At 44.7% G+C, this 19,034-nt stretch overlaps 1 long non-coding RNA gene across 1 annotated transcript in view; it reads right to left on the bottom strand.

Moving 5' to 3' along the window:
- Window positions 1-4,953: 4,953 nt before the first annotated feature.
- The window catches only part of LOC117357927, a 60,097-nt gene continuing 46,016 nt past the window's right edge, over window positions 4,954-19,034 (bottom strand). The window contains exon 6 of the long non-coding RNA XR_004538902.1: window positions 4,954-5,925. This is a non-coding gene — a long non-coding RNA (uncharacterized LOC117357927). The remainder of the gene's footprint in view (window positions 5,926-19,034) is intronic.

The following is a 19,034-nucleotide window of genomic DNA, read 5'->3' as shown; positions in this document are numbered from 1 at the left end:
CTAACCTTTTTAGTTTTTCCTCAATAGAAAAAAAAATGGAGTTAGCACAGATCGGTAGCATGGAATATTGCTACTCCTTGGGTTTTAGCCAGGTACTAGTGACCTGGATTGGCCACCATGAGAACGGGCTACTGGGCTTGATGGACCATTGGTCTGAACCAGTAAGGCTATTCTTATGTTCTTAAAGGAAAAGGAGGAAGGCACCAGTGTATAAGAGTTGAGAGAGCAAGAAAGCAAAACTAATTAGGGGTGTGGAGAAAAAGAGACACCTCCCTCTCAACCACCCACCCATTGGTGCATTTCTCCTTCTCCCCCCACACTAGTGCTTTTTGTTCTATCTCCTCATCGCCCACCCACACCATTTCTGCTTTTCGTCTTCTCTTCTGCCCCACAGCTTGTTTTGATGGCAGAGGATGTACCAGTGATAAAAGCGCTTTTCAATTATGCTTCCTGCCAGTGAAAGGGAGAATGGAAGTGGGGCTTAAGCTGTGATTAAGCTTTGTGACTGATGTCAAGATTGATACAACCACAGGGCTATCTCAAAGCACAGGCTGTAGGTGATATCTTAAGTTCTCAACCCAAATAATAGCAGAACCTTTTTGTCTAGATCAGAGGATCCCATTTGCCAGATGTGCTACATACATTTGTACATCTGCAGAGGAAGGACGAGGGTGGATTACAGACACCACTACTCATGGAAAAGTCTTTGTCTCTGCAGCTATGACCTAACATTGACAGTGAGCACCATTCATTACCTGCTGCTGCCCTTTCTGCTAGCTTCTTTCTGAATTCAGAATCCTGTTGGGCCCTGTAGTCTCATGAGACCCGCTGACCCTAAACAAGTCCAATGTCAGAGTAAATCCAGCAATGGGGGAGGCAGTAGCAGGTAAGTAGGACAGCTTGCTCAATTCTTTTTGGCAGCAGGAGGCTATCCAGAGGGCAAAAAGGAAAAATGAGACCATGTGGTAGCAGGGAAATGAAGATGCTGCTATTGCTGGGATGGGGGAGTGGGAAGGAATGAAACATGGTGTGGAAGCCAGGAGGTCGGGGGGAGGAGAGAGAGGGAAGGTGATGATGCTAAGAGATGAAATACATTTGTTTTCGAAGACTTTTTCTATGTGAGAGTAAGGGAAGGGCTGGCTTGAATAGACAGTGATATGGCTTTATCTGTCATAAGTTCAGTATTGACTAATTATAATTATGTATGTTAAGATGTGTCTCACTTTGGAGTATAATGGAAAGTGGGATGCACATGGGATGGGTGGAGAAAAGGAGAGAGAAGGCGAGAGAGTGTTCCATGGCAAAGTGAATCCAGTAACAATTATGCTGTGATGTGAAGGTTGGGATCCATTGAATAACAGCAACAGGAATCACAAGCCTGAAATCACAGATATATGTGGAAGAGCCATGTCAATGGCCTCGTTTTACTTAGCTATATCAAAAATACATGTTTTGCATAGTGGATATGAAGTCAAGATATCCTAAAGGTAACTTGAGATAACAGTATTTTAAGGTGCCTCTTTGAAGTTGCGAGTAAGTAGAAGCACAAATTACTGTGCTGTACAGCTGTCTAGTCACTCCTGTCAAACGCTCAGAAATATCGCTGTCACAGCAACTGCTCAGTTATTTTAAGAACAGCAGAACTAACAAAATAAATACTATTTTAAGAAGTGAGAGTTTAGTGTTAAGAACTCTCTTGCTTAAAATGGTATATATGTAATGTGCTTGAGTATTTTATAAATATGGATATATTGGTGTACTTAAAGGGGCTTATATACTAAGTTATAATCATTTGAGTAAATTATCACAGGTAACATACTAGAATTATTACACAATGAAACTAATTACATTTCACCACATAAATACTGGAGGTTAATTTTTGCTGCGCTTCCCATACATTGTTGGCCATTACTTACCTGGGGCTGTCCTTCATTCCTTCAAAGAAAAGTAGCAGATTGGTGAGGAAAAGACTTCCCTTGGCTAAATCCATGTTGTCTTTGTTCTCATTTCATGTCTTGGTGGTGTTTAGGAAGTCTTTTTGTGCCCTGAGGATTCATTCTCTAAGGCTGCTCTTGGATTTGTTGTTCACTAGTACAGTATTACAAATTTGAAAAGTGTTCAGCTCTTACAAAACACTGTTTTTAAATTCTTGTATAAAGTCAGATAGATTGATTATGTGACCTCTGTTAATGAAGCAACATTGGCATTCTCCAACTAGTAGAATAAAGTTTTTTTTTGTTCTTGAACCATCAGGTCTTCTACATCAGAGTTCCCCTGTACCTGATCTCTTTTTTTATTATTTCATACAGTATTGTCCAAGTTGTTCTTCAACATCAATTCAGCTCAATCTTTTAGTTAATTCTTCTCCACTTAAATTGAGATTTTGCATCTACCCACTGCTTGGCATTTTGCTACTTAACTCCAGACCTATGGAACTTTTTAACTTTCTGCATCCAGATGGGGAGTTCTTAGGCCAAATTTTCATTTCTACCATTGCTCTTATGCCAATGCTAATTTATAGAACCTTCCTCTAGGCAAACTTTTTATCCTCCCTTCCTCCTATTGTGTTTGTTTGTTTTTTTCAGGTGTCTATCCGATTATTTGATGTTGTTCTATGTACAAATTCACTGTTTTACTTTGTAAGTAAATTATTGGTTTATGTTTAATTTATTATGGTTGTTTTGTTTATTTGTGTATTCCGGTTTCTTAAATTAATGTGATGTTCCAAGATTCAAAAGGCAGTATATCAAATAATGCATAAATAAATACATTCTATAAAAGATGCGATCATGGGCAGCTTGAGAGGGATGCAGGGCTAAATTCAGTAGTGGCTAAAAAAACAAGCAAGAAAAGCCCACCAATATTGACCTGTGTTATTCTGTTTTAGGGAGGGTAGGAAAAGCGTCAGACTTGGAGCACTCCATTTCATTCAGAGGAACACTCTAGCTCTAATCATTGGCATAAAGACCTCCCTCTCCACAAAATTATTTTTTTTCAAAAACAGAGGGGCATAATCGAAAGGGACATCTAAGTCCATTTGCATCTAAGTCGCAAGTTGCCACAGTATATAACAGCCTAGGACACATTTTTTTTAAAAATACGTCCAAAATTTTTTTTGTTTCAAAAATTGTCTAATTATACGTCCTACCAATCTGATCGTCCAAGCTGCTAAATCATCCATCTTTATACCACATTCCGTCCAAGTCAAAAATGCCTAGAACAAGCCCTGTTGGATGTGGGAGGGGTCTGCAAAGTGATGGACTGAACACCCAGACATGCCACCTAAATAGTGGGGTACCTTACAGGGCACTGCTGTGAACTTCACAAACAGGGTGCCATGGCTTCTCCTCACTACAGCTCCCTTATAGGTGATGGTGAGCCTCCCAAACCACCTCCAGAATCCCCTAGACCTATTTATCTACCACCCCAATAGCCCTCATGGCTGCAGGAGCCACTTATATTCCAGTAAAAAAGGGTTTTGGGGGTGTATAGGGGAGTGCACATGTTTAAGTATCAATGCAGTGATTACAGGAGCTTATGGGCATGGGTCCTCCTCTGCATGAGTCCCTTACCCACCCCCAAGACAGCTTAAGCCGCCTCTGTGCTGGACGACTAGGCTTTCCTATGCCAGGCGACCAGGTGATGATGGTCTGGAGGCTGAATTTTAAAGGTGTGATTAATATTTTTATGGGGATGGGGGGGTCGGAGATCACTGGGGTAGTGTATGGGGGTCTGTGTTATGTGTTTTCAGTGCTTATCTAGTGAGTTTAGGTGTTTTTTTGTGACTTAGACCATGTTTTACATGGTCTAAGTCACAACTTCCAAGTTCCATCGATCCTGGGCTGTATAACTTTTGGTTATACATGCTGTACAACTAAGTCTAAGCCGGCCCATGTTCCGCCCATGTTCTGCCCTCGACACTCCTCCTGAAATGCCCTATTTAGCTTTGGTCGTTCAGCGGCACTATATAGGCCTAGGTCGTTTAGAAATACATCCAAAACCTGTTTTTATTATCAGCACTTGGACATATTTGGGAAATGTTCGTCCATGTGCCAACTTAGGCCAGTTTTTGGAAGTTTTTCTCTTTCAATTATGAGCCCCTTAGGGTATAAGATATGTTAAACAATCCTGCCGATAGTGATGAACCCTTTGCGCAGACAACTTCCTGTCTCCGATCGGAAAGATTTAAACCAGGAGTAAACCACACCCCTTATCCCACAAGAGGTCAACTGCTCAAGTAAAATATTAAAATTTATTTTTTCTGTTATGAGTTTGTTAAAGCTCATAATTGAATTTATTAAGGTGGTTTGGGTAATTAAGGTAGGCACCTAAATCGGCACCTCTTATAGAAACTGACCCAAAGTGTGTGAATACTTATGAAAATGTACATGCAGGGCAGGATTAATTTGTCGAGGGCCCCTAGGCACACAAGTACACTGGGCCCTCTGCCACTCCCCACCCCATCATGCGCCCAGGCGGAAACAGGAAGCTGCGTCAGAGGGAAGCTTTGGGCAAGCAGCACCGCTTGCACAAATTACAGTTCCCTTTGCATTTCTTACCCGCGTTGCTTGCTTGTCTTACTTTCCATCAATGGGGGGGCTACGTTGCCGATCGGGGGGGCCGCGTTGCAAATCGATGCTGGAGGGGCCCATCGCCGTTTGGAAAAAACAATGTTGATGCCCTCCTTCATCGGGCCCCCCTGACAATTTCGGGCACTAGGCACGTGCCTACTTGGCCTATTGGTTAATCCTGCCCTGTGTACATGGGGTTCATTGTATTTAAATAAAAATCTAAATACTCTACTCTTATCCAAAAGACATCAAAATCACTGCCGGAAGAATCTTCAAAAAGAGTGGAGAAAGAAGACCTCAGTGGACACAGCACTCTGCTCAATTCAAGCTATTGCCAAGCAAGCACGCACTAATCATAGGACCAAAAAACTCCACTCAAGAGTAATACACACAGTGATTTTAACGAATAATGGGAAAACTGTATAAAGATTCATCAGTTTCTCAAAAACTCCACAAAATGTGTGTAGAATAAGTATACAAAACGAGCGTAGATGCTTATTCGTATAACTCGGTTAGAACACTCCAGACACAGACGGTTCTTTCTGAGCAGAAAATGTACTTCTTTCTGAGTAGAAAATACAGTAGACTCCCTTTATGAGCAGACAATAAATGTAAACAGTTAAAATCTCTTATTCTCCATCTTAATCCTTCTCTTCATCAGAATATGTAAATATTCTCTCCTTAGCAAATAGCTCGATATTTCAAAGAAGATTATCACTTACAAGTCTTAGTTATTAGATGTGCTGAGAACCTCAAGGATTCTGAGGTTCTTAAGAAGTGCTATAGATATCTTGGCCCTGGTTGGATGTTATGGTCCCCAGGGAGCATATAGTTCTTGTTTCTTCAGCCTCTGACACTCTTTCAGGAACCTGTGTAGATGGTAAATGGTCTTTTTCAACCTGCTGGAATTAAACAACTATGCTCAGCTTCTCTGTTACTCATTAGTCTCAAGAGAGGATGCAGCAGGTTTCCCATTCCCTCTGTCCCAGTCACAGTGCTGAGCTTAAGTGGTTGTTGTCACTGTTAGGTGCTTCTAGATTTCTCCTTACAGATTGTCTTAACTAGAGCAGCCAGGAATCTCTGTCTCTTATGTTTTCTTGGGCTTTGATGGCTAGGGCCTTTGGGTTGGATGGGCTCTTCATTACTCATATGCAAGGTCAGTTGTCATGGAGGCAAGGAGCCAAAGAAAATAATCTGAATTGTGCACAGGGCAAGTTCCCTTCAAAATGAGGCTTTTTCCTTCATACTGCTCACAGAGGACACTCTTCTCTCTAGCAACTGGTGATGTCATAGTAAAGTAAAAGTAGATTCTTAAAATGCCTCTAGTAAGACATCTGCCCATCAGTATCAATCCCTATCAAAAATAAGACATATCTGTCAATAATCAGAAAAAGTAAATAGATATCATATTCTTGTGATTATCAATTCTAATAGTTTTCTCAAAAGACAGGGATGTACTTGAGCTATATAACGAATTAGCAGACAGAATAAACATATGACATCTGCCTAGCATATTCATAAAATAACATATACTATGCTATATAAGAAACAAACACTGGTCAATTGCTGGTTGTTTATTCTATCTTATAAATATCAATAAAGATGATTGAACTTAAAAAAGCCTCTAGTTGTCATACAAACAGGCTCAAAGGAAGATCCTAGGTTCTCTACAAAAAAAAAAAAATTGTAATAAATTTGATATCCACTGTTTGCAAAGTCCTGAAATAAAAGGGAGCTAGGACTGGCAGAAACTTTCAAACAGTTCATCATTAAGATTTTCACTAGTCCCAACACAGCATGGAGCCATTTTATCTATTTCAAATCAGAAAATGCCAATGTATGAGTGCTGCTAGCCTATAGCCATTTCATTTCAGAATTCTAAGTTATGCTGTGTAGATGGACAGATGAATTCACTGTAGAATAAAAGGTGTGCAGGTTCCCTGCTGACAGCTCATCTATTTAAAGACGGTGCTTTATGAGCTGCCTCCTTTTCCCCGTGGGGCTGCTAAAGATTCAGATGTGACACTCTGGCCTCTGTATAAGAATTCAGGTTGAAATGTGCATGTCGTGCCTGAAACTTTGCCTGAAGTTCTACACTTTAGGCCTCATTTAACTTTTCCTCAAATGTATTTTACATTCATTTCATTTGAGTTCCAGTCCCATTTGCATTATATGCACTCCTGCTATTTTTTTCTCCACTTCTCTATCGGCGCCTTCTCTCTTAATTTCTCTCTCTTCTTTCAATTATTTTGCCGCTCTGGAATTTTTTTCTTCTGGATTTGAAAAGATGGCATTGCTTAGATTTATTGATTCTTAGAGTTAATTTCTTTACTCAGGATCATGCACTGTTTTCCCTTCAAAATTGTGGAGAAAGTGTTGTATTTTTGTGTCTTCACTCTCTTTCATATGCCGAAAGGTTAGACAAACTGGGGCTCTTTACACTGGAAGAGCGGAGACTGAGAGGAGACATGATACAGACTTATAAAATCATGAAAGGCATAGAGAAGGTGGAGAGGGGCAGATTCTTCAGGCTAGCGGGGACAACAAAAACAAGAGGTCATTCAGAAAAACTGAGAGGGGACAGATTCAAAACGAATGCAAGGAAGTTCTTCTTCACTCAGAGGGTGGTGGACACATGGAACGCGCTTCCAAATGAGGTGATAGGACAGAGTACAATACTGGGGTTCTAAAAGGGACTGGATGACTTCCTGGAAGCGAAGGGGATTGCAGGGTACAGATAGAGGGTTACTTTACAGGGCATTAAGCAAAAATGGTATGAGAGTTTTAGGTTATGAGCACTATCAGGTCATGGACCTGAGGGGCCGCCGCATGAGCGGACTGCCAGGCACGATGGACCTCTGGTCTGACCCGACAGGGGCAATACATGTTCAGTATGGTGATAAAATAGAAGCTGTTTTTATTTTACATTTTTCTCAAAGCTGCTAAAACAATGATTGCATTTGTGCATATCTTTATTTTTTACATATATACTTTAATCTTTATTTTTTCATATTTGAGAAGGGAGAACCACGGCTGCCGGGGCCAATGAGGAGCTATCAGAATCATGTCGGCATGAGCCGACTTGAGCTGCACGAGGGTCCGCAGAATCAGAGGAAAAGGAGGGAACGCATAGAGGAACCAGCCCGTCCAATCCAGAAGGAAAGCATCCACCTCGAGATGGTCCAGGGAGTAAATCCTGGAACAGAAGAGAGGCAATTTGTGATTGTGGGGCGAGGCAAATAGATCTACTTGCAGCATCCCCCAGCGAGCAAACACCTGATGCAAAATCGAAGCATGAAGCGACCATTCGTGAGGCTGGAGAAGACGACTCAGCCTGTCCACAAGGCAGTTGTGCTCTCTCTGGATGTAGACCGCTCGAAGGAAGATGTTGTGACGTATCGCCCACTCCCAAAGCCGAAGAGCCTCCCAGCAATGAAACAGGGAACCCATACCACCCTGTTTGTTTACATAACACATCGCCACCTGGTTGTCCATGCACACCAGGACCACCTGATCCCGAAGCAAATGCCAAAAGGTGACCAGGGCATTGTAAATGGCCCGAAGCTCCAGCAGATTGATGTGGCAGCGATGTTTGGCGCTCGACCAAAGACCCTGGGTTCGGAGGCCGTCAAGGTGAGCCCCCCAGGCATACGCGGAGGAGTCCGTCGTCAGGACCTTCCACGGCAGGGGCGTGAGAAAGAGAAAACCTCTCAAAAGATTTGAAGAGAGCATCCACCAATGGAGCGAACACCTCAAGGAGGGAGTCACCGCAATGCGTTGAGAGGCAGGATCCCGGTCCTGCCTCCACTGGGACGCCAGAGTCCACTGAGGTATTCAGAGGTGAAGTCTGGCAAAAGGAGTCACATGAACGGTGGAGGCCATGTGTCCCAAAAGGATCATCATCTGCTTGGCGGAGGCCATGGACTGAAGGGAGACCTGCAGGCAGAGGTGGATGAAGGCGGCCTGCCGAGGCTGAGGCAGGAACGAGCGGAGGCGAACCGTGTCCAGCACCACCCCAATGAACTGCAGAGATTGAGAGGGGCACAACTGGGACTTGGGAAAGATGGACCTCGAAGCCAAGGCGCTGAAGGAAGATAATAGTCCATTGGGTCACTGAGATAACCCCCCTCTGCGATGGTGCTTTGATAAGCCAATTGTCGAGGTACGGGAATACCTGCAGACCCTGGGACCATAGGGTGCTGCCACCACCACGAGGCATTTGGTAAAAACTCGGGGGGACGAAGCGAGCCCGAACGGGAAGACCCGATACTGCAGGTGAAGGTCCCCCACCTGAAAGTGAAGGAATCTGCGAAAGGCCGAGTGGATCGAGATGTGAGTATAGGCCTCCTTCAGGTCCAGGGAGCAAAGCCAGTCCCCCTCGTCCAACAGGGGGTACAATGTGAGAAGTGAGAGCATACGGAACTTCTCCTTGACCAGGAACTTGTTCAGCTCTCGGAGGTCCAGGATAGGGCGCAGATCCCCGGTCTTTTTGGGGACCAAAAAATACCGGGAGTAGAACCCGGAGCCCCGCTGACCCAAGGGGACCTCCTCCACTGCCCGGAGGCGAAGAAGAGTGTGAGCCTCCCGTAGAAGGAGGGGGAGTTGCGCTCTGCTGGAAGGATACCCTCTTGGGGCCCGATCCGGAGGCGGTGTCCGGAAGAGCAGGGAATACCCCTCTCTGATGACGGAGAGGACCCAATTGTCCACAGTCAGCACTTCCCAGCGGGGATAAAAGGCCCTGAGACGGCCCCCTATAGGCAGAGGAGAAGGTTCGAGGACGGAGGGGGCCAGCCCGCTCCAACCCAGACAGTCAAAAGGACGGCGCAGGCTTAGCTGCCACAGGGGCCTGAGGCTTTTGTGGGGCCCGCTGCTGCTGCTGACACCAAGGAGGCAGTCTCAAAAATGCCGGCGTCGATTTCTGGGGATAGCGCCGGGGAGACAACTTGTAGGACTTGGGAGGTGCGGGCTTCGCCTTGGGTCGGACCAAGGAGCGCTCATGTTCAGAGAGGCTTTTAGTGGCCGCCTCGATAGAGTCATCAAAGAGTTCGTTGCCTAAGCAGGGGAGATTCGCCAGCCGATCCTGCAGATTCGGGTCCATATCGACTATGCGGACCCAAGCCAGGCGGCGCATGGCTACCGCAAAGGCGGAGTCCCTAGAGGAGAGTTCAAATGCATCATATGTCGCCTGAAACATATAAAACCTAATCTGCGACAGCGTATCCAGGAGCCGGCGAAACTCCACCTGGCGATGGACTGGCAAATCATCCAGGAAGGAGGAAGGAGTCTTAATGCACTTCTTAAGATAGGATGTGAATGTAAAATTGTAGTTCAGGACCCTGTTCGCCTCATCGAGTTCTGATATAGGTGCCTGCCAAACTTATCCATAGTCCGGCCCTCCCAGCCCAGCGGAACAGCCGCGTAGACATGGGAAAGATTGGATTTCTTCAGGGTAGATTCCACCACCAGAGATTGGTGAAGAGTTGAGCCTTTTAAACCCCTTACAGGAGACGGTCCAGTACCAGGATTCCATTTTGGACGGAATGGCCAGGATAGCATAAGGCATCTCCAAATTCCGGAAGAAAGTCTGCTGTAAAACCAGATTCAAAGGGAGACGAAGGGATTCCTTCGGCGGATAAGGAAGCTCCGTCTCCTCCAAATATTCCCGGGTGTACCTGGAATCAGATTGGAGGTCCAATTGCAGGGCCTTGCCCATGTCCACCACAAACCTGGTGAAGGAGGACGGCCTGCCCGCGGAAGGGCCCTCCAGGGGGAAAGCCGAGCAAGACTTCGGGGCATCCGAAAACGAGGGGGAAGCCTCCCTCGAATACTGCGCCAGCACATCAGTGTCCACAAGCATGGACGTTGAGGAGACCCCAATAAAAGAGCAAGGGGGGGGGTCGATGACAACTTGCATTTAGCAACCCAGGCAGGTGAGGACCCGGGGATCCGAGGAACGGAGATCCGAGGAGCCCGCCCCGGCGAGCCCCATGAAGAAGAAACCCACCGACATGGAAGGGAAGCGGGGGTCCTCGATCTCGGGGTCCCACGGTCCGGGGACCGAGACAGCACAGGAGAGCGGAGGAAAGTAGGGTCTGACCGCACAAGGTCAGATGGCTGAACGGACCCCATAGTGTGAGGGCCCGATGATCTGTCCTGCTTCGGGGAAGCATCCCGGGACCGCTTCGCAGACCGCTGCCTCAAGGGAGAGAGACGCCTCGACCGGTGCTTCACACGAGGACGGGCGGCGGGAGAAGTACGCCTCGAGGGAACAGGCGAGGAATCACTTGAGGAGAGGCGTCGAGACCGATGCTGCCTGCCTTGAGGGCCCTCGGCGCAATGCTCAGGCTGGTCCACAACAGGCGAGGTTAAGGCCGGGGCAAGCTGGGCCAAAGCCGAGATCTGCGTGGTTAGAATAGCCTTTAGCATATCCTCGAACATCGGCATCGAGACCAAGGGGTTCGGACCTACAGACGCCCCCATACACTCCAACGAGGGCAACCTCAAGTTAGAGTATTCCTGTAAAGTGGAGGCATGTTTGGGAGGAGGTCTCGGCGAGGCCGGCAGGGAGGCCAGAGACTCCGAGGATGGCTTCTTCGGTAGCTGAGCTGAACCTGAAGGAGGAAGAGGAGACTTACCCGAGGTCGAGGTCTTCGAAGCCGGGGCCCCCGAGTGCTTGGGACTGAGATCTTCGAGGCCGATGTCGAGACCGAGGCCAAGGCCAAGACTGGGGTCGAGGTGGGACCCGCTTCCATGGCGAAGAGGTCTAGAATCTTGGCCCGACGCCGGAGAACCCGAGCTTGAAGGGTGGCACAGCGAGGGCAAGAGTCCATAGGGTGATCAACCCCCAGGCAAAGGATACACCAACGGTGCGGGTCTGTGATGGAAATAACCTGACCGCACTGTGTGCACTTCTTGAACCCGGTGAGAGGCCGGAACATAGGGCAGAGAGAACAAGCCATGGCCACGCGAGGCTGAGCGGCCACCGAAGGACCGGGAGTCCCCGGTTGCAGGTCAATGGAGGAAAAAATGAAACTCTTTTTTTTTTTTTATGGTTTGGAAAGGACAAGAATACAAGAAACATAGCACACAGCGACTTCTGATTAGAAAAACAAAGAAACAAAGCCACGGTGCAAGAAAGGCACTTAGGATCGCAGAGAAGAGAGACAGGGCTTTCTGGCTCCGCGGAAACCTAAGAACTGAAGACCACGTTGAGGAGACGCGCCCTCTAGCTGAGCGGGAAGGCACGCACATGCGCGGTGCAGTACTAGCAAACTTGAGATCTTCAATCAAGTTTGCTTGAAAAGCTGTCCGTGTCGGGGCTCCGTGGATGACGTCACCCACATGTCAAGAATATGCTGCCTGCTTGTCCTGGGATAATAAGAAATTAGAGATCAAGCATAATCAGCATTAAATAACCCCCTGCTTTACAAAGCCTTGTTAATGTTTTTAGCGCCGGCTGTGGCAGTAATAGCTTGGACACTCAGGAATTCTATGAGCATCGGAGCTGTAACCGCAGCAGCCAGCGTTAAAAACACTATCATGACTTTGTAAAGGAGGGGATAAACTGGGTAAACTACTGATAAATCCCGCACTAACATTTCATATCCTATATTCACTAACTGCAAAACTTGCAGCTCCTATGCCTGATTTGGGTTTCTGCCTGGTACTTGTGACCTGGATTGACCACTGTTGGAAACAGGATACTGGACTAGATGGACCATTGGTCTGATCTAGTATGACTATTCTTATGCTCTGATCTGTTCAGAATAAAAGTTCACAAATGAGTTGGCTCATAGAATGTAGGGGAAACATCCCTCAGTTGTATTATGCATTTACGTAGAAATCTTAGGAAAAAAACATTACTTCTAGGGCTAGGGTTTCTTGCCATGACAATAAACTGCTCCTTTGCTCCTAGGTCTTTTTACAAACATCAGGAAATATGCAAACTTTTGTGATCCCCTTCTTTATCATTCCTAGCATTCTAAAGCTTATTACCAGAGGATGTGGTAACAGCAGTTAGTGTAAAAAAGGCTTGGAAAAGTTCCTGGAGGAAAAGTCCACAGTCTGTTATTGAAATGGACATAGGGAAAGCCATTGCTTGCCCTGGGATCAGCAGCAAGGAATATTGCTACTATTTGGGTTTCTGCAGGTACTTATGACCTGGCTTGGACAGTGTTGGATACAAGATTCTGGGCTAGATGGACCTTTGGTTTGATCCTGTTTGGCTATTCCTATGTCCTTATGTAGAAAGAGCAAATGAAGGACTTTCAAATTTTGTAGGGTTATAAAATCATAAAGTCAACAGGCTCTTTGTATTGTCACAGGTGCAAGTCCTGAGACTTGTTTATATTTACGACTCTTACCTGTCAAATACATGGTTTGTAGATATGCACACATTTATACAATAGCATTTAGGCTTATTTGTGGCATTTGCATTCATATGTACAATAGGTTGGATTAAGTCTACAGAGATGTAATTACTGATTTGCCCAGTGTTCCCAGACACTTTTTCCTCTAAGCTGAGTGGGAGTCCTCCAGCTGTAAAGCTGCCAGTCGGGGGTGGGGGCTTCAATATTGTATTTTAAATTGCTAGGGACATGCAGGCTTCCTGATGTCCTGAAGAGCTTGACTGTCCCTCACTGTTTAAAATGTGATAGTGAAACAGCCCCTGCACTGGCAGGACTGTACGTGGAGGCCTCTGCTCAGCTTAATGCAGTGTATCACAAACTAGTGTGCCACGGCGAGATTCCAGGTGTGCTGCAAGACACCATCAAGGAGGAGAGGCACTTTCTGCTTATCTTAGCTTCCATCTATTTTGTTTTATTCTACAGTTTTAGTCAATCATGGTTTTAGTTAATCATTTATTATCATATCATCATATTACTACACTATCATAATCGAAAGAGAAAAACGTTCAAAAACCGGCCTAAGTCAGCACTTGGACGATCATAAACGAAAGACGTCCAAGTGCCGATAATAGAAATGGATTTTGGATGTGTTTCTAAACGACCAGGCCTTCATAGTGCCGCTGAACGCCTATAGCTAAACGGGGCATTTCAGGAGGAGTGTCGAGGGCGGGATTTGGGCAGGACGTGGGCAGGCTTAGACTTAGTCGTACAGCATGTATAACCAAAAGTTTTACAACAGAGCCTAGATGGAACTTGGACATTGTGACTTAGATCACAGTTCTTCAACCGCCGGTCCGCAGAAAATTCCTGATCAACATCTTCAATTTCCTGCCGGTCCGTGCAGGACCAGCAAGATTGACGAGCTGTAGTCCGCACAGGGCTGGAAAGATAATGGGGAGCCTCAGACAGTGTGCTTTTTCCCCTCCCCGCGGCTCTCCTTACTTATCAGCGCAGCGATTCAGGAAGGCAGCCTTGGGGCTTTTGCTGATTCGCGACCGCCTCTGATGATACAACTTCTACTTTCCTCAGAGGCGGTGCGACCCAACAAAGGACCCGAAGCTGCCTTCCTGAATCGCTGCGCTGGCAAGTAAGGAGAGTTGCTGGGAGGGGAGAAAGCCACTGTTAGAGGCTGGGAAGCTGCTGGGCAAGGGGAAAAAGGGACAGCTGCTACTGGACCTGGAGAGGGATAAGGAGAGATGCTGCTGGGAGGGGAGGAGAGAAAGGAGTCTGGGAAGCTGCTGGGCAAGGGGAAAAAAGGGACAGCTGCTACTGGACCTGGAGGGAGGGAGAAGGAGAGATGCTGATGAGAGGGGAGGAGGGAAAGGGGAGGGAAGGGAGAAGAAAAAAAGGAAACAGCTGGCAGGGAGATTAGAGGAGGGGGAAAGGGAGAGACAGGAATGAGATGGGAAGGGAGGTCAGCAGAGAAATTGAGAGGGACAAAGATGCTAGATCTGGTGTAGAAGAGATAAAAATGAATAGAGCAGTAAAGCTGGAATGAATCATGTAAAAAGGAGAAAGGGACATAGGCTGGATGGAAAGGGGAGAGGGGCATAGAAAGAAGACAAATACCATATGGAAAGGGCAGATGCTGGATTGAAGAGAGAGAGGGCAGACGCTGGAAGGAAGAGAGCGAAAAGAAGATGAAAGCAGAAACCAGAGACAACAAAAGGTAGAAACAAATAATTTTATTTCTATTTTGTGATTAGAATATATCAGATTTGAAATATATATCCTGCTAGAGCTGGTGTTAGACATAACTGGGGACTGCAGTCCAGGCAGTGGCTTAGGGCTCTCTCTGACCAGGGGGGCTGTTGCCCTAGTTGCACTTCCCAAACCCTATTCCTGCTATGTGTGTTAGCATGATATTTCTGTGTAGCATTCTGTAATAATTTGGCTTATTCAGTTTTCTTGATAGTAGAGGGGATATATGTGAAGGGAAGGGGAGACAGGGGTTTTGTTGATCTTTGCTCTGTATTATTTGTATTTATAAAATGACAATTGTACAGAATATTGTTTCTTTTTATACTTTAATAAAATACATTCAGTATAAAATCATAACTGGCTTGTGCGGATGGATCAGATGGTTTGCGAGGACTGAGCTCGCAGAGACGGGACAGAAACGGGGTTTTTAAATTTCAGTCCTAGTAATTTGCTGGTTCACAAAATAATTTTTTTTTCCCGCCGGTCCATAGGTGTAAAAAGGTTGAAGAACACTGACTTAGACCATTTAAAACATGGTCTAAGTCACAAAAACCCACCTAAAGTCACCAGATAAGCACTGCAAACACATAAAACAGACCCCCACACACTACCCCAGTGATCACCGACACCCCCTCACCCAACCCCATAAAAATTGTAATCACACCTGTAAAATTCAGCCTCCAGAACATCATCACCTGGCAGCCTGGCATAGGAAAGCCTAGTCGTTCTGCACAGAGGCAGCTTAAGTCGTCTTGGGGGTGGGTTAGGGAGGAGGCCCCATGCCCATAAGCCCCTGTAATCACTGCATTGATACTGAAACATATGCACTCCCCTATACACCCCCAAAACCCTTTTGTACTGGCATATAAGTGACTCCTGCAGTCATAAGGGCTTTTAGGGTGGTAGATAAGTGGGTTGAGGGGATTCTGGAGGTGGTTTGGAGGGCTGTAGTGAGGAGAAGACATGGCACTATTTTTGTGAAGTTCACAGCAGTGCCCTGTAAGGTACCCCACTATTTAGGTGCCATGTCTGGGTGTTCAGTCCATCACTTTGACTTGAACGAAAAGTTGGACGGAAATGTGGTATAAAGATGGACGATTTAGCAGCTTGGACGATCAGATCGGCAGGACGATTTTTGAAACAAAAAAATTTTGGACGTATTTTTCGAAAATGTGTACTAGGCTATTTTATACTTTGAATGAGTTGTGACTTAAACGCAAACAGACTTAGACTTCCCTTTCGTTTATGCCCCTCCACGTGTTTACTGTTCTACGCTCATTGTATTATGACTGGTTTTAGTATTGTTGTTTTTAATATTATTGGTTTAATACTATTGTTTTAATATCATTGTGCTTATTTTACCATTTTTTATGTTATGTATTGATCTAAACATTATTTATATGTTATTTTAGTATCTCACTAGTCCCCTGAAGAAGGCACCTGTCAAAACTGGGATCCTAGTTGGGACAACAACAAAAGAGAGAGCTTCTCTTTGTTGGACTTAATTATGAACTAATAAATGTAGCACTTCTGGCTGGATTTAGTCATCTTGCTTGCCTCTATTTTTGTTTTTATAGAACTGGGTAATTTAACATCTCTGCAATCATAGCAAAGGACGTATCAATCCTCCCAACCTAGTGTTTGCACTGTAACATTCATTGATATATACCTGTTTGCAAGTATTAAACTATTCCATTCTTGAAGAACATTTATTGGAATTATTTTTTTTTCTTTATAATTTTAACAATTGACAATCTATAAAAGTCAACAAAAGCAAAAACAACCTGTATAAAGAAAAGATATCAATACAAAATATCTCGTATGACAGGAAAATAAAATACAGGTTGTAATTAGTCCACTATATATTAGAGAAAGAGCTGAAATTAAGCTGATATTATCAATAGCAAATATTTTAAAGGAAAACTAAAGATGAGGCGATACAGGACCCAAACTTTTCTTTTTTGAGCTGACATACTGTATTATAATTCAGGAAAGATCTATAGGTTATACTTTAGCGGAAATAAATTTAGATAATTGCTGCGGCTCATAAGATATATCTATTTCTATTAAACACTACGACACACTTGCAGGGATATCTCAAAACAAAGGTTGCTCCCAACTGAATGACCTTCGGTCTCAATCAAATTGTTTCCTTCTCTTCTGGGTAGGACGAGATACATCTGGATACATCCTTATAACATTAGATAAAAAAGGAACATCTTTATACTTAAAAAACAACTTAAGCATCCATTCCCTATCTGAATCTGTAGCAAATTATACCAATAATGTGGCTGTAGTTTGGACCTCCATATCCGACTTCTGCAGGAAATTAGATAAGTCCAAGCTATCTTTTAAACATAACTAAGGTAGTTGTCGGAAATATTTTTGGGAAATTAATAATCCGGAGATTACTTCTCCTAATCGCATTTTCCACCAGAGTCTTTATCCTAGTGTCTGCATCTTCTGCTTTATTTTCCAAATTCATTACTTTTAGTCTTAAGCTCCAAATTTTCTGATAACACCATGGTACACTTTGAGGAAAGTTGCTCAATTTGATTTCCCAAAGAGATTTGTAAACTGGATATTACATAATGATTCCATGTTAAAGACCTTGGGTCTAATCAAAGGGGCAATCTCAGTTCCGGGCCCTGCAGTAGAAACCAAAGTGCCTTTTGCTGCAGCAGAAATCGTTAAATTTTCCTGAGCTTGTTCCAGTCTCCCCACCGGCTGTGTTGATGTTAAGGAAAGCTCCTCTTGCTTCTTCCATTCTGTCCTGTTGGACCGGCAGAAGGATGTCCCAGGTCGGTCCAGCCGAAAACAGCTCCTCCAATACCTCAGGGCGAGTCAGCGGGCTCTGCTCATCCGGGGATAGGGGTGGCTCTCTCGAAAGAAAATTTGCACGCCTCAGCTTGCGCGCCCTCTCCAGCCAAAGTTTGATCCTCCAGCTGTATTGTTCAGGAGCTTCGTTCAATGAAGAGATCCATTGGCCCGGTCTGACCAACAGCTGATTCGTCCAGGAAAACTTGAACCTTTGATTTTGATTTCCTCTTCACCATTAGGTCGAAGGAAGAAAATTTTTCAAAAAGACCGTGACGACGTCTCCCTGTTGAGCTCACACCGCCATCTTGGGTAAGCTCCTCCCTTCTAGGATTTATTGGAATTTTTGTTTTATTTTAGTCAAACCTGCTGTTCCTTCCTAGTAAATTGCTCACATGGTTATCCGAATGTTTGCTATCACCTATGCTTCGGATACCTGATCTTCTCTTATCCTTCCAAATTCATGTTGGCTTAGAAATAAGTCTGAGTAATTATGGTCCTATATTATTTTTTATCAAGCCCCAGACCGTCTTTTACAAGATCCAGCTCAAATGTTATATAGTACCCAGGTTTACTCTTACAAGCACAGTCAGAACTCTCAGATCATTTATCACTGCCCTTTCTCTTTCTCCTTGCCAAATAACAAATGTCTCACCCACAGCTTATAACTGCAAATAGAAGTTCACTTTAGTAGCTCTCAAATCCATGCTTCCAATAAAATAGCACAATGGTATTTATAAGCTCACAGGCTTGGAGGTAGAAAAATAATTCATTTTGGCAGATTGAATCCAATTTCTGCTATATAAAATAAAGATTATGCAACTCAAAAAATATATATCCCAAGGATATTTTGTAGCACAAGTAAATGCCAAATAAGAAGAAAACTCTCATTTTCTGAACATATAGAAGCAAATTTTCAACATACCATTTAACATATAACTTGATATAAATGTTATACATGTATTAAGTTCTAAATATACACAGCCAGTGGCGTACCTAGCATATGTGACCCCCAGGGCCCATCATTTTTTGACCCCCCCCCATCTGTACAAAAAATATGATTTTTAGTAACAATCCACACGTCACACAAGAGTGTACCTAGAAAAGGCAGCATCTTACATACTTAGTGAGCAGTACATCAATACACCCATTGTAAAACTAAACAAGCCAGACTAGTACAGACCAATCCTGCACAGTCAATCCTAACGGAAAACCATGTCTTTTGAACCCTGAAAACACCTTCGCCTAGTATGGAATATGTAATCACAAACTAACCCCTCCCCCTTTTACAAAATTGTAGTGTGGTTTTTAGCCATGGTGGCAATAGCTCAGACTCAAAGAATTCTGAGCATCAGAGCTGTTAAAACCACGGCCGGCGCTAAAAAATGCTCTACAGTTTTGTAGACAGTGGGGCAGACAGTGGGGGAGGGGGGCAGGATTGGGGACAGGACTGGGCATAATGGGGCGGAGATGGGTGGAACTGGCAGGCCTGGGGGGGTGAGTCTTGAGGCCTGGAGGACACTCATCATAAACACTA

The sequence above is a fragment of the Geotrypetes seraphini genome, chromosome 3 (assembly GCF_902459505.1).
Source record: "Geotrypetes seraphini chromosome 3, aGeoSer1.1, whole genome shotgun sequence".
Lineage (NCBI taxonomy): Eukaryota > Metazoa > Chordata > Amphibia > Gymnophiona > Dermophiidae > Geotrypetes > Geotrypetes seraphini.
The sequence above is the reverse complement of the archived record's forward strand: the minus strand, read 5'-3'. Positions and strand labels throughout refer to the sequence as shown.